At 42.2% G+C, this 16,249-nt stretch overlaps 1 protein-coding gene across 1 annotated transcript in view; it reads right to left on the reverse strand.

Moving 5' to 3' along the window:
• LOC135201621 (galactokinase-like) overlaps positions 1-15,961 on the reverse strand; it is a 63,513-nt gene extending 47,552 nt beyond the window's left edge. Inside the window, exon 1 of the mRNA XM_064230679.1 lies at positions 15,941-15,961. The gene's annotated coding sequence lies outside the window, so the exon portion shown is untranslated. The remainder of the gene's footprint in view (positions 1-15,940) is intronic.
• Between the last annotated feature and the right edge of the window lie 288 nt (positions 15,962-16,249).

Genomic DNA, 16,249 nt, shown 5'->3' on the forward strand with positions numbered 1-16,249 from the left:
AAAGATCAGAAAGAGGAAATTGCTTAATGTGTGCAACTTTGCAAGTACGGATTGTTTGGAAGTAGTTGGCTCCTAGATACTTAATACTAACATTTTAATTTACAATCTTAGTTGTAAAGTTAAAAAGCCACTAAAAATTAGTATTCTTAATTAAGTACACGAGTTTTCCATCAGTAATTTCCATTTGTAAGCTTTAAAAGCCACTTATATGCAAAGAAAATATAAAGTTTCATGTAAAATGAAGTTACAAGTACCTTAGTAATTGTAAAAACCACTTACATGCAAAGAAATAATAATTTTCTGGTTAAAAAGTAACATTCCAGTAATTGTAACCTTTTGATTACAGATCTCTCCACTAAACGAAGCCACGTCAAACCCAAGCCACTGAAAAGAGGATTCGGACGAGTTATACAACACCAGCAATTCGTCGACTGATCTGTTCATTGGAAAGAAGCCACAATTCCTCCTTGTTGATCGCCATTCCTCAGCCTCTGATTTTCTCTACTCCTGGGGAACTTATAAATTTGTCAGCTGGCAAAACTGTCCTGATGATGATGATCCTTTTTCTTGACACAGTAAGCAGAAGGTTGTTGAATTACCACCGTAAAAGTCTGTTCTGCTACATTATTGAGTTTGATGGACATTTATGCAAAGGTTTTTGGTTAAGTTACAGTTTAAGTTTCTATAGTACTTGCTAGGATTGTTAATTCTTGGAGAAAGAGGAATAGTATGTCTAATATTGCTTTAAAATTAATGTATAGTATGGTAACTGACCAGAATTGATTCCTAAGTAGGTTAACTCGGATAAAATTCAGTTAGCAGAACTGAGCTAGGATTCTTAGCTTTGTAAGTAGGTTGACTAAGTCATAGCTAATAGAACTGAGCTAGGATTCTTAGCATTGCTAAAGTGGGTTGATTAAGGTAGTCTTAGCTAATCGAACTGAGTTATGATTCTTAGCTTTGCCTAAGTGGGTTGATAAGAGTCTTAGCTAATAGAACTGAGCTATAGGGTTCTTTCCTTTGCTTAAGTGGGTTAACTAAGGTAGTCTTAACTAATAGAACTGAGCTAAGATTCTTAGCTTTGCTAAAGTGGGTTGACTTAAGATCGTCTTAACCATAAGATAGTCTTAGCTAATAGAGCTGAGCTAGGATTCTTAGTTTTGCTTAAGTGGGTCGACTAAGATAGTCTTAGCTAAACTGAGCTAGGGTTCCTTGCTTGGCTTAACTTTTTAATGCTTAAGTACAAATTACATTATTAAAAGTAGTAGTTACCATGGTTTACGTAAACTTTAAGTTAAATATGGTCTAGTCTGGCCAGGGTTCAGGATAGTAGGACGTTAGATTCTTAGACTAAGAAAGCTCTTGACAAGTGAACCAAATGGGTTGAGGATAGTAGGACGTTAGATTCTTAGACTAGTAATAGTCTTGACAGAAGTGAACCAGGATATCTTTATTACATTTTTACTATGTATTGTCTGAAATCCTTGTATTCCGAAAGCAGTTCAAGTAGATACTCGTATGAAAGATTTATTACCTGAAAATTTACATTGGTCATAATCTCCATTTACAAAGTATTGTAAAAAATAAGAATACCAACCAAATGTTCCCTCATGTCAAAGGATAAGGCATTGAAGATTACACAAGTGATTAATTTTTAACAGATTGCTGGTTTATCATAAGTTTCATCTTTATTTGCGTAGTGTTTACCATTTGAATAGCATCGGTAGAGTATTGGTTTTTCTATAAAGTGGTCAGATACTGGTACGGAAAGTTTGTCTGGTCTTTGGAAGTGCGTGGTCTTTGAAAGTGTTAGAGGTTATGGACATAACTGTTAAATGAGATTTATGAAAGTTTGCATGGTGAAATATTTTTAAGTCCATTTTGTGTGGATTAGTTTTGTTTGCTGTAAAATCTTGACTGACTACAAAGGTTAACTTATGATTTGTGGTTTTCCTACCCATTTATTCTGATGCTGTATTTTTCAAACTGCAATGTTTTAATTTGAACTTTAGCTTAGCAGTTATAGTTGATTTATATGAATTAAGTTGGAAATTGAGACTACTAAATCTGTTGGTTTGGCATAATGGGCTGTTGTTTCTTGCATGGGATGTACATTTTTACGGGGTCCTAACCTTTGTGTTAGCTTTTGATGTCAGAGTTTCGTAAAGGTATTTGTATTAGTTTACAACCCTTTTCAACCTGGTAAGCATTAGTTACAATGCTTTGACAATAGCTTATGATTCATACAGAAAAATAGTTAGTTGCTCTTAGTCCTTAGAAAATATCCTCGAAAAATCCCTGGCTCTTGTTCATCTGTCGGTACTAGACTGATACTGAAATGGCTGGTCGTTTAAGCCTGTATATCTTAGTGGTGTTAAAAAATCTTTCAGCCTTAAGTGGAGGCAAGAAAATGAGAGAAATAAATCCGTCTGATACAGCTTCGACGAAGGATTTGTTTGGAATTTGGTTCTTTTGGCTTCCTGGTTCCTAAGCGCTCAATCAACAAGTAGGTACTACAGTTGCGGCCACACTACACTAATCGCCTGAGGGGCAGATCTTTATTCCTTTGTTTCTAACAATTTTAATCATCTCTGGTTTACTTTACTTTAGGATACGTCAAAATGTCTTAATTTTTGTCCATTACCCTTTTCTGCAACAATAACCCCCAAGTTTTCTGTTGGGGGATTTCAGGGTCCCTAAAGTAATGTCATGATCTATTGACTTTCGTGTGGTTTTACACTTTAATAAATTTTCGGTGCCATCCTCCTCCACCTTGCAGATATCACAGGCCCTTATCCTTAATATTTACCCCGGAAGTTAGCCTTCAAGTTCGACACATTCAGGTTGGCTTACATCATACACGAGTCCTTTGTTTCCAGTTTCCTTAAGGCCTGTCCACACGATCGGGCCTGATCGGCGGACTTCCCCTCTAACGGGCAAACTTGACGGGCAAACCGTCAAATTGCCCGATGAGTCTTGTAGCAAAATCACCACGGTGGTGCCCGATGGCTTTTACTTCGACCCTGGCAGACTTATATGTGACCGTATACATTTCTTTTACAGAGCCATTCTTTGCACCATATTCTCCTCTTTTTCTCCTTTTTCATCACACACAAAGCAATTATCATGCTACGCTATCATCTTCTTTGCTGTAAGCACCATGTTTATCGTACCGCACTGAACACACTACTGGCATCGTCGGGCACGCCCACCTCTTCATCGCCTCACCCGTGTGGACAACATTCATGGGTAAGCCTGCCAGAATTTGCCCGTGAACCCCGGAGCACGCCGATCAGGCCCGCTCGTGTGGACAGGCCTTTATGTACTTTTTTTCCCCGAAGTTTTATATGATCATCAGCTGCTTCCTTTTTCCTCTTTATTTTGGAAGTCTCTTCTTCGATATCTAGCTAAGTCGTTTTTGTTTTTTCAGTGCTTTTTTGGCATATTGTCATTCCATTAATGTTATATTTAGTACATATGGTTTCTAAGCTTTTCATCCAGCACAGTCCCCAGGGGCTCTTAGTTGGTCTTCTATTTCTTTAATCTTTTCTCAGTTTATAATGTTGTGGAAAAGTGTTATTTACAATCAGTTCTGTAAGCTAATGGCCATATACCGGACTTTGCTATATATTCTCCAATACAGTGAGCCCTTTGGCTGTTCTTTCATGCCTCGGAGGATACTGGTTTTACATTTTCTCAAGTGCATTCAGATGTTATTCAAAGTCTTTGTTGGTAAATGTTGGTACCACTACTGTTCCATAGATTTTTCCTTACTTCCCATTGACATACGTATTTCCTATTGAACGTCTTTATTTTCTAATTTCTCTAAATAGATAATCTACTTTTGAATCTCGTTTTGATTCTTGCTTCCTTTGAGCCATTTAGTGTGTACCATTCTCCTAAGTATTTGTATTCTTTTGCACTACTGACTGGGCCATTTTCAACTTTTACTCAGTACAATATGTGCTCTTTGCTTTTTTATCTATTACAAGCACTGCTCACTGACTTAGCCTAGAATTGAATGTAAATTTCTTAAGCTGCTCTTCAAGTACAGAACTGAGTGCACAGAGCTTAAATTTCAGAAGTTGGTGCATAGGTATAGATTTGAAAGGGTGGTTAATTGGAGTTTCAAAGGCTTAATGGTACAAATATCATGGAGTTGGCGTTAGGAGTTTTTAGGGGCAACTTCCCAGGGCTCACTAGTGAGAGTTGACTGTAGCACTGCATCTTGGCGCAGTGGTGTTCACTGAGGCTGGCCTACAGCTATTGCAAGTTCAGACGAGTCTTCAATAATTTAACGGTGTTCAAGTCTCTGTGGTCCCTTAATGAAATTTAGAAAGTGTAGGATCAAGGGTACATTTTTTATTAAAACTTCGGTGGTGGTGATGGTTTTTTCTGGAATCGAAAGCTGATAGTCTTCAAGAACTTTAAGGTCTCATTGTGAATTTTAACTGTTTACAGCTGTAGCCGAAAGTAAGACAGACCTTATATTTTTTTCTCTAGATTTCATTGTTGAATATATTTAATATTCATTGGTTGTATCTCTTATGCCGAGGAAAATGTGATGTCAAGCTGATTAGGGGTAAGACATTAGAATTTATTTATAAATATATAATTATATATATATTTTATATATAAATAATATATATATATATATATTATAATTTATATATATATATATAGATATATATATATATATATATATATATATTGATATAAAGGTAATGGTTTGGTTGCTCTCTGAATAGGAATGTCTTCAAAATGAGTTTTTATTTCTTCTAGTTTGAAGGTTTCTGAAATGTTTTTACTCAATTAGTAGCAGAGATCCAATATTAGCAGGATAATCATGGTATACTTGTTAATGTGGTCATCTTTGCAGTGATCAGGGAAGCACTTAAATATAGTATAGTAACAACTTGCGCGCACTTTTTAGTATCGTGCTGCAAAACAACTACTGGGAGGATATGGGTAGAGATAAGTTGGATGTTCATTAAGCTGTCCTTTTTCAGAGAGATCTAAAACATGTTGGCTACAGTAACACATACAATGCCTAATGTGAGAGAGAGGGAAAACTACATATATTCATTCTTTTTCAGGATGTGACTTGAATTGTTTATGGAGGTTGAGGCATGGCTGAATTGTGTCATGGCATCTGGTTGAAAAGGTGGAGCTGTATCACAGTCAGCTTTTGGCAGCTATTATCGCTTCAGTGAAAATTAAAAGGAAGAAATCAATGACTCCACAGAGGAAGGGAGATGGAAGTGTGTGCGTCCAAATTATTTTATTTAATTATTTTTTGTATATGTATCTACATATTGGCATATTTTATAAGGTTTATTTCATGTATATTTTCTGTGTTTGTACATGCATATATCTGTTACCAAAAGAAAAATAGAAATAAAACCAAAACAAATGGTTCATGCGCTTGGTGGGATGTGACATATTTGAATCTCTCATCTTTTGTTTGTATCATTACAAGTGGTTGCAATCTTCAGTATGGCACAGACTAATGTGTGTGTGTGTGTTTTATAAAAATAGCTGTCCATTAGCACAAGTCTCATGTGTGTATGTATGTATGTACATACATACTTTAAAATACTTTTTTTTACTGCAATTTGTTTATGGAATGAGGTTGTTGTTACTGAGGTAAGACTCAATCGAGTGCATGTGTAGATTATTTATAAACAAAACAGAGGCCACATTATTTGACTATTTACTTATACAGTGTTAGTCCTCACTGGAACATGTCAGTGCAAAATAAATTATAAGTAAGATTAAAACTTTTATTCTCCTGAGTTATATACTGTAAGGTATAAGAACTTTCATTTTATGTCTTGAAAATTATTAATGAAAGCTATTGCAAGGTTCATGTAAACCTTGTAAACACATTTTCAGGGCCTCTATAAGGATTGTTTATTATCCTTACAACGTTTGTATAAAGCAGTTAAAAGGTAATTATGAGGCATTTTTAAAGCCTATTTAAGGTTCTGTACAGGATTGTATAAAGTATGTTTAAAAGCAGTTAATAGGTAATTATGGGCTTTTTGAAGGTTTATACCATGATTTTTTGAAGCTCTTTCAAGGCTTTTATTAAGGTTTATTTCAAGCATATTTAAGGCTTGCACAAACCTAAAAGTGTACACGAAAACGGGTACTTTTTAGGTGTATCACAAGCACTTTTTAAGTTTGGTGCCTAAAGTTTGCAAGCTTGTAAAGTACGTTCGTCTGATGTCCTATGAACATTCATTTTCTGGGGGGGTATGGGTAAACGTACAGCAAAGTGGCTGCATGTAAATTTGCTCAAGAAATATAACGAACGCCCCGTGCCTGTAGTGACGGTGTCCCAGAAAGAGATTAGCTTTGAGAAAAACTCTGAGGTGCTTAAGAATTTCAAAGTTTATAATCAGGGTTTAGAAGAGGAAAAGGTGAGGGAAGTACGTAATGTTTTAGTGATTATCCTGAGACTATTAAGACAAACTAGGCCTAACCAATGTTTTAGAACGAGATATTGAGTTGCAGGACACGAAACCCATTAGGCAAACTCCATATCGTCTGAACCCAGAAAAGGCAGAATCTGTGAGGAAGGAAATTAGTTACATGTTAGACAATGATTTGATAGTACCTAGCGAGAGTGAATGGAGTTCCCCGGTAGTTCTGGTGAAAAAGGAAGATGGATCAGAGATTGTGCATTGATTTCCAGAAGGTAAACAGTGTAACGAAGCAAAGTAATTTTCCCTAACCCAGGATTGACGATTGCTTAGATAGAATCGGAAATTCCAAGTTCATCTCAAAGCTTGATTTGGCTAAAGGTTATTGGCAAGTACCTTTAAGTGAACGAGCCCGGAAAATTTCCGCCTTTATAACGCCATTTGGTAGCTTCGAGCCCAAAGTTATGGCTTTTGGCTTGAAGAACGCAGCCAGTACCTTCCAAAGGTTAATGAATAAAGTTTTAAATGGCATCAACAACTGTGTCGTGTACTTAGATCTTGTGATATTTTCAGAGACTTGGGAGGATCATGTAAGGATTTCGGCGAGTGTCTTGAGGGCCTTTACCAAGCGAATCTCGTTCTTAATCTAAAGTAGTGCGAATTTGGGAAAGCCTCCATTACTTATCTAGGACATAAGGTAGGTCTTGGTAAAATCTGTCCAAAGGATCGGAACATAGAAGCTATTGTGAATTTCCCAATCCCAACAGCTAAAAAACAGGCCAAGAGATTTCTCGGAATGGTTTCGTATTTCCGTAGATTCGTACCAAATTTCTCGGAAATAGGCGCTCCCATAACTAATCTGTTTAATAAAGGACGCAGTTTTGTATTTGATGACGAGTGTGTGGAAGCCTTCAACAAGTTAAAGGCTATAATGATTCACGAGCCAGTTCTATTATTACCCAATTTTGGTAAGGAATTTAAATTTAGCGATCAATGCCAGTGATATTGGCGTAGGAGGGGTTTTGTTACAAGAAGTGAATGGAGTGAAACTCCCAGTTGCCTATTATTCAAAGAAACAGAATAAAGTGCAACAGAACTATTCCACTATTGAAAATTGTTTGGTTTAGTTACAGCCTTGCAACACTGAGATTTACGCACGTAGCGGTTCTTTTTTAACTGTGTATACTGATCATAATCCGTTAGTTTATTTGGAGAGGTTTAGGAACAAGAATAAACATCTAATGCGTTGGAGTTTAGAATTACAAGACTAACCTGAAGATAGTTCATATAAGGGGAAAGGATAATGTATTAGCTGATAGCCTCTCGAGAGGTTTCTCAGAATGAGTAGCCTAATAACAGTTTTCTGTTATCGCACGAGTGAGTGTGTGTGGAGAAGCGTGTGTGTTTGACTGGATTAAAGCTTTATGCAGAATTGTTCCCTGCTGTTTAATTCTAGTTTCTCTTTAGAAAAAAATAAAAGTTTATTTAATTTTTTTTTCTCTTTTGGGGGGGCATGTGATGGCAATTACTTCCTAGCAAAGAATGATAATGGAAAACGCATTTTCAATTAGTTCGGCAGCAAGGAGGCTTTCGCGCCCGTGTTGGAGGCGCCTGTTTTCGCGGCTGTTCTGGAATTGTCGGGCGTGTTGTGGAGCGCAACACGCGCTTAAGTGTCGGGAGAAACGCAGCGAAATATGATGCAATATTCCGTCGAGTCTTTTCTAAGAAGTGTCATATAAATACGACGAACGAAGCAGGAGAAAGATGATATTGTCATGTTACAATAAAGTTTTATACATACTTACCCGACAGATATATACTTAGCTATAGACTCCGTCGTCTCCGACAGAATTTCAAATTTCGCGGCACACGCTACCGGTAGGTCAGGTGATCTACCGCCCTGCCCTGGGTGGCAGGACTAGGAACCATTCCCGTTTTCTAATCAGAATTCTTCTCTTCCACCTGTCTCCTGCGGGGAGGCTGGGTGGGCCATTAATCGTATATATCTGTCAGGTAAGTATGTATAAAACTTTATTGTAACATGACAATATCATTTTTATACATTCAACTTCCCTGCCAGATATATACTTAGCTGATTAGCACCCATTGGTGGTGGGTAAGAGACAGCTAACTACTGAAATAGACAGGTAAACAACATATGTTGTAGGTATTAATAAACCTTGGTTCCTACCTTATTAGGCTGAAGACTTCGCGGCTACTGCCTTGGAGTCTGCTTAGCCTCAAGAGCCTCAGCGAGATATTGATCTATGGCTAAGAGTTCTTGTGGGTCTGCCGATGGGGTCTTATCCACTTACTCGGCAGAGCCTAAAGGCCTTTGTCATTGGGTGCTATTCCACTAACATGACAATACACCTTGTTCAAGGAGCACAAAACCGATCCCGATCACCTGATCCTAACATCCATGTTAGTTCTAAGATTGTAAGGAGTTATCCCCGAACTCCTTACAAACAACCAAAAACTCGAAACATAATTACACTTTCATTACAAAATATAAAAAAAAAATTTGTACTCCCCTACTAGCCATACATACCCTTGATCCCCTACCAGCAATGACACTATGCTCCCGTGCGACATTAGTGAGCTTGCTAATAGAAAACCAAGCACATATCTGACAAGAGGGTTTATGTACGATAAAAACACAATATTAAGGATCAGTCTTTGCTCCAAGACCCAGCACTGTATCTGCTGATACAAAAGGACCTAGCGAGAAGCACTTCTCATAGGTCACTCTCACATCCTTCAGATAATGAGATGCAAACACTGAATTGCACCTCCAATATGTAGTCTCAATGATATTTTTTAGAGACATTCTTTTGGAACGCCAAAGACGTTGCTACTGCCCTCACCTCATGGGTCTTGACTTTTAGAAGACAGAAGGATTCTTCCGAGCAGTTCTTGTGAGCGTCCGTAATAACGCTTCTCACAAAGAAAGCCAAGGCGTTCTTGGACATGAGTCTTTTGGGGTTCTTCACCGCACACCAAAGACCTTGTTGACAAGCTCCCATCTGTCTCTTCCTCTCTAAATAATATTTAAGAGCTCTCACTGGACAGAGAGACCTCTCTATCTCTCTGCCTACGAGGTTAGATAGGCCTTTTACCTCAAAACTTCTGGGCCACGGTTTTGACGGGTTTTCGTTCTTTGCCAGAAACATTGTCTGGAAAGAACAGATGGCAGCATCTCCTTTGAACCCCACCGTGGAATCCAGAGCGTGCAATTCGCTCGTCCTCTTGGCTGTAGCGAGAGCCACCAGGAACAAGCATTTCCTAGTGACGTCGCGGAAGGAAGCCAGATGTAAAGGCTCGAATTTATCCGATGAAAGGAATTTCAGGACCACGTCTAGATTCCAACTAGGTGTTCTAGGAGTAGCTGCCTTTGAAGTCTCAAAAGATCTAATTAGATCGTGTAGATCTTTGTTGCTTGCAATGTCTAGGCCTCGATTCCTAAATACTGAAGACAGCATGCTTCTGTATCCCTTTATTGTTGAGACAGATAGGTGTGATTCCTCTCTCAGAAAGAGGAGGAAATCGGCAATATTCACTATAGAGGTACTGGAGGAGGACAGCTTCTGACCCTTACACCACCTCCTAAAGACTTCCCACTTTGATTGGTATACTCTTCTCGTCGAAGCTCTGCGGGCTCTAGCGATAGAGCCCGCAGCCTTGCGAGAAAAGCCCCTCGCTCTGACAAGTCTTTCGATAGTCGAAAGGCAGTCAGAGCGAGACCTGGGAGGTTGTGATGAAACCTCTCGAAGTGGGGTTGTCTGAGTAGATCTGGTCTGTTTGGAAGCGATCTGGGGAAGTCCACTATCCACTCCAGTACCTCTGTGAACCATTCCTGGGCTGGCCAAAATGGGGCTATTAGCGTCAACTTCGTGCTCTTCGAAGCTACGAACTTCCTGAGCACTTCCCCCAGGATCTTGAACGGGGGAAAGGCGTATGCGTCCACACCCGACCAGGAGAAACGCGTCTATTGCGAAGGCTCTCGGATCTTCCACTAGAGAGCAAAATATCTCTATTCTTTTGGAGAGGAACGTCGCAAACAGGTCTATGTGAGGTCTCCCCCACAGGGACCAAAGACTTCGACACACTTCTTCGTGTAGAGTCCATTCTGTGGGAAGGACCTTATTCCTCCTGCTCAGTCTGTCCGCTCTCACATTCTTGATCCCTTGAACAAACCTTGTGAGGAGAGTTATGCCTCTTTCTTCCGTCCAGGTTAACAGGTGTCTTGTTAACTGATAGAGGGAGAAAGAGTGCATGCCTCCTTGCTTGCGTATGTAAGCCAGAGCCGTGGTGTTGTCCGAGTTTATCTGTATCACCCCGCCTCCGACTATCTCTTCGAAGAACTTTAAGGCTAGGTGTATGGCCACTAGTTCCTTGCAATTGATGTGCCAGGACACCTGTTCCTTTGTCCAGGTGCCTGACACCTCCCTTGCTCCTAGTGTCGCTCCCCATCCCGACTCCGAAGCGTCGGTATATAACACTTGGTCTGGGTTCTGCAGGGCAAGCGATACGCCCTCGTTCTTTTGAAGAGGAGGGATCCACCACTTCAAATGATCTCTTACCTCTTGTGGAAGTTGGAAGATGTCCGAGAGTTGTCCCGTCTTCCAACTCCACACCTCTTTGAGGAAAAACTGAAGAGGGCGAAGGTGAAGCCTCCCCAGAGAGAAGAACTTTTCTAGTGAGGACAGGGTCCCTAAAAGGCTCAGGTAATCCCTCGCTGAACTGTTCTTTCTCTCTAAGAAGCTCGAGATTCTCGACAAACCTCGAGTGATTCTTTCTCGCGAAGGATATACTCGAAAACCCCGAGAATCCATCTGAATCCCCAGATAGACCAAGTTCTGGCTGGGGATCAGCTGTGACTTCTCGAGGTTGACGAGCAATCCCAGCGAATCTATCATGTTCCTTGTTACTGATAAGTCCTCCAAGCACTGAATCTCCGACTTGGCCCTGATCAGCCAGTCGTCCAAGTAGAGGGAGATGTTTATTCCCTCTAGGTGAAGCCATCTTGCCACATTCGCCATCAGGTTGGTGAATACTTGCGGAGCTGTAGACAGACCGAAGCACAGAGCCCTGAACTGAAAGATCTTGTCTCCTATTACAAAACGAAGATATTTCTTTGACAAATGGTGAATGGGAACGTGGAAATATGCGTCTTGCAAGTCCAGAGAGACCATCCAATCTCCTGGACGAAGAGCTGACATTACTGAGGCGGACGTTTCCATGCAAAACTTCTTTTCTGAACAAAGCGATCAGAGCGCTTACGTCCAGAACTGGTCTCCACCCCCCCGATGCCTTTGGTACTAGAAAAAGGCGATTGTAAAATCCCGGGGAGTGTGGATCCTGCACAAGTTCGATGGCCTCTTTTTCCCACATTTGTTCCACCATTTGAAGGAGTCTCTTTCTCATTACCGGGTCTCTGTACCTCGCTGACAGTTCCTGAGGCGTAGATGTTAGGGGAGGGCTGTTGTCGAAGGGGATTACATATCCCTTCTTTAGGACCGACACTGACCAAGGGTCGGCTCCCCTTTTTGCCCATACTCCTGCAAAGTTCAGGAGTCTGGCGCCCACTGGTGCTTGAAGGAGCAACAAGTCATTTGGATTTCTTGAAGGGCCTAAAGGAAGACCTTCCTCTCTTATCAGAGCTCTTCTTTCTGGCAGGGGGACGAGCCGCTGTACCTCCACGAAAGGGCTGCTGAGGAGGACGAGAGTCCTTCTTAATCGCCGACACTACAGGGCGTCCTTTCTTGGACGTTTGTGTTAGTAGGTCTTGTGTCGCCTTCTCAGTTAGCGAGCGAGATATATCCTTCACTAACTGAGAAGGAAACAGATGATCCGATAGAGGGGCGAACAATAAAGCAGTCCTCTGGCTCAGAGAAACCCCTTTCGATAATAGGGATCCATATACTGATCTCTTTTTCAGGAGACCAGCACCAAAAAGGGAAGCCACTTCACCCGAACCGTCCTGTACTGCCTTGTCCATGCAAGACAGGACGCTATGGAGAATCTCTGGGTTTTTAAGAAACTCCGGATCTTTAGATTTGTTGGCCAGAACTCCGAGTGACCAATCCAGAAATTTGAACACCTCTAAAGTGACAAAAAGTCCCTTTAGAAAGTGGTTCAACTCTGAAGTGCTCCACGTCGCTCTGACCGATCCTAAGGAGTGACGTCTAGAGGCCTCCACTAAATTGGAAAAGTCCGCATCTGCAGAGGCAGGTAGAGAAAGACCCATAGTCTCTCCTGTCCCATACCAAATACCTCTCTTTCCATGTAGTTTGGAAGGAGGCATGCAGAATACCGTCTTTCCTAACTCCTTCTTCTTGTCCATCCAAGAATCTAAAGAATGGAGTGCCTTCTTCATCGATATAGCAGGCTTCATTTTCAAAAAGGCCGAAGATTTTGCCGTAGCCGAGCTCGAAAAGAGAGAACGAGGAGAAGGAGGAGCCGCCGGACTAAGAGAATCTTCAAATTCTTGAAGCAATAATGAGACTAAGACTTTATAACTCGAGAGTCCCTCATTAGCAGGAGGTTCGTCATCCGACAATTCGTCTAACCCTCGATCAGACGAAGGAGAAAGTTCACGTTTGGAGGGAGAGTCCTTCCAAGACCTCCTACGCTCTTGAATGGAGAGGAGCTCCTATTTGGAGAAGAGTCATAAATTCCAGGAACCGGAGGTTCCCTCCGGACCTCCGGAACCGGTTCCTTTCCTCCGGACTTCCTTGGCCTCCCGGACTCTTGCCTCCGGAACTTCCTTGGCCCTCCGGACTTCCTTGGCCTCCGGACTCCTTGGCTCCGGACCTTCCTTGGCCTCCGGACCTCCGGTACTCTTGCCTCCGGCCTCCGGACTCCTTGCCTCCTGACTCCTTCCGGACTCTTGCCTCCGGACTCCGGACCTCTTTGCCATCCGGACTCCCGGACTCCTTGCCCTCCGGACCTCCGGACTCTTGCCCCCGGACTCCGGACTCTTGCCCCCGGACTCCGGACTCTTGCCCCCGGACTCCGGACTCTTGCCCCCGGACTCCGGACTCTTGCCTCAGGACTCTTGCCTCCGGACCTACCGGACTCTTGCTCCGGACTCCGGACCTATCCGGCCGGACCCTCCGGACTCTTGCTCCGGACTCCGGACCGGCTTGCCTCCGGACTCCGGACTCTTGCCGGACTCCGGACTCTTGCCTCCGGACTCCGGACTCTTGCCTCCGGACTCCGGACTCTTGCCTCCGGACTCCGGACTCTTGCCTCCGGACTCCTGACTGACTCCTGACTCCTGACTGACTCCTGACTCCTGCCTGGATGCCTCCACACTCCTGGCTCTTGGCTCCTGCCTCCTGGTTGACTCCTCACTCCTGGCTCTTGGCTCCTGCCTCCTGGGTGACTCCTCACTCCTGGCCGGTGCCAGACGTCTGATAGGTTCATCCAGGTTCGTACCGGAAACCTCACCTCGAGTAGGAGTATCGATCCTGGCGGCAGATACCTCCATACGTCTGGAGGATCTTTTGATCGGAAGGGAAGTGTCTTTCCTTCTAGGAGGCTCCTTTGACAGAACTCCTACAAAAGACGAAATCTGTTCTTGCATCGCCATCATGAATCTCTTCGTAACCTCCTCTTTATCCTCTTCGGGAGGAGGGGAGGAGTCCATAGCCTCCACCTCCTGCCTCCTTCTCACTCTGGTTGAAAGAATGGCTCTTCTTGCCTTCTTCACTCCCGAGGGAGACTCCTCAGGGAAGTTTTCTGGGCTCGAATCAATATTCGGAGCCTTCCAACTCCTCTTGAGTGGCCGAGATCGATCTGAATCTCTCCAATCACGTCTCGGAGATGAAGATCCCGACGACGAAAAACACTCACGCAGGACGCTTTTACAATAGCGATCCTTGGCAGTCTGGGGTGTCACAGAAACCGCTGAAGGGACACCTGATCGGTGGGGATTCTCCACAACCTCCTTTCGGTTTTCGACATTCCTTCTCCTCTGGGCATGTGAGCTTGGAAGAGGTCTAGACCTAGGAGCGTTGCTGAGCCGACCAGATGCCCCCTCCACTACACTGGGGACACTCATATCACTGTCCACTGAATAATCACTAGCCTTACCTTGTATGGCAGCCATTTTGTTTTCCATCAACTTGAAGGCTGCTTTTAGATCCGCAAGTTCTTTTGCTGAATCTACAGGTTCTGCAATAGGAGAAGGGGCTGCAATGGAAGGAGAAGTAGCAATACTTACCCTTGGGGAAGATCCCAAGCTAGGAATTAGTTCAGATCTAGAACTACTTAAACTTCTATAAGAAGCCTTCCTCACTCTTTCTCTCTCTAACTTTTTTAAATAATTAGTTAGATTCTTCCATTCGTTCTCACTCAAGTTCTCACATTCCTTACAAGTATTAGTAAAAGAACATTCATACTCCCTGCAACCCTTGCATACCGTGTGAGGGTCTACCGAAGCTTTCGGCAACCTCACCTTACAGCCTACATTCACACAACGTCTCACAACCATTCCAGAGTCAGACATTATTAAAGAAAATTCCAAAATCAAGTCCACAAAACAGTCCACAAAAGCGTATGCCAATCCAACAATCCAGATACGTCACCAAAAGTCGGTCAAGAAGATCAATTGCCGGTGAAAAAAGAAAAACCAATCGAGAGGAACCAACAACAATGTTGATGGTCCGGGCGACAGAAGAATTCTGATTAGAAAACGGGAATGGTTCCTAGTCCTGCCACCCAGGGCAGGGCGGTAGATCACCTGACCTACCGGTAGCGTGTGCCGCGAAATTTGAAATTCTGTCGGAGACGACGGAGTCTATAGCTAAGTATATATCTGGCAGGGAAGTTGAATGTATAAAAATCACCAGTTAGTCAGAGAGAGATATCCTCAGTAAGAGCCACAGATCAGATTATCAGTGAGAGGTCAGCAGCAGCAGAGATCATCCGAGAGATATAAAGAGAAAAAAGGAACCGACGAAGGATCAGAAGAAAAGTTGCTCGTGAGTTGGTTGGATTCTGGTCTAGTCATCTCCAGGAGTGGACGGCCGAGTTATCCCGACGTTGAGAAGACTTCAGAGAAGAAATGTCCTGCTAGAGGTTTTGGGGAGTTCCTGACTTTCAAGTATCGAGAGTAGACATTTTCTGCTATACGGAGTCATGAGGACGTCTGCAATCGCCGATCTCCTTTTGTGAAGCCATCGCTTCGAGTCGCTAAACCAGCCAGCAAGTATTTGAATTCCTTCGCTGTTCCCCCAGTTTATGCAGAGTAAGATTTTGCCTTTTTATGCAAATAGGAGATACCATTCTGCATTTACCTTTGTTAATAAGCTTTTAAATAAACTTTAGTTGTGTTAGTGTTTCTTTCTATATTCGTATCCAGTTTCAACTGTTGGTGTTGAAAAAAATTTATTTATTTATTTCATATCGAACCTGAAGCGGACCTCTCAGAGGCCGTGACACTGACCTCAGATACAGTGACCTGACCTCAGAGATACTAATACAAATCATGATATTGCACTTACCCATTCCAAACTTTGCCAAAACACAGATGAAGCCTCCACAACAAAGAATAGGGCAATAAATAATGGTTCCTCGTCCCATCCTGGGCAAAATTCCTGAAAATAAGTTACATATTAATAAGAACCAATCGTTCATTTGTGATAAAATTCCTTAAAAATAAAGGCATCAAGACTACAGAGGATCAAGTCTCGAACATAGAAACCTGGTCACATTTGATAAAGTCAAATTTGAAATAGTTTTCAAGAAGGAAACATAGTCTTAATAGAACTTGTTACTCAAGTATTCAGTGGAATAGCCAACTTAAGAGTGGA

This window comes from Macrobrachium nipponense, chromosome 28 (genome assembly GCF_015104395.2).
Source record: "Macrobrachium nipponense isolate FS-2020 chromosome 28, ASM1510439v2, whole genome shotgun sequence".
In the NCBI taxonomy this organism is placed as follows: domain Eukaryota; kingdom Metazoa; phylum Arthropoda; class Malacostraca; order Decapoda; family Palaemonidae; genus Macrobrachium; species Macrobrachium nipponense.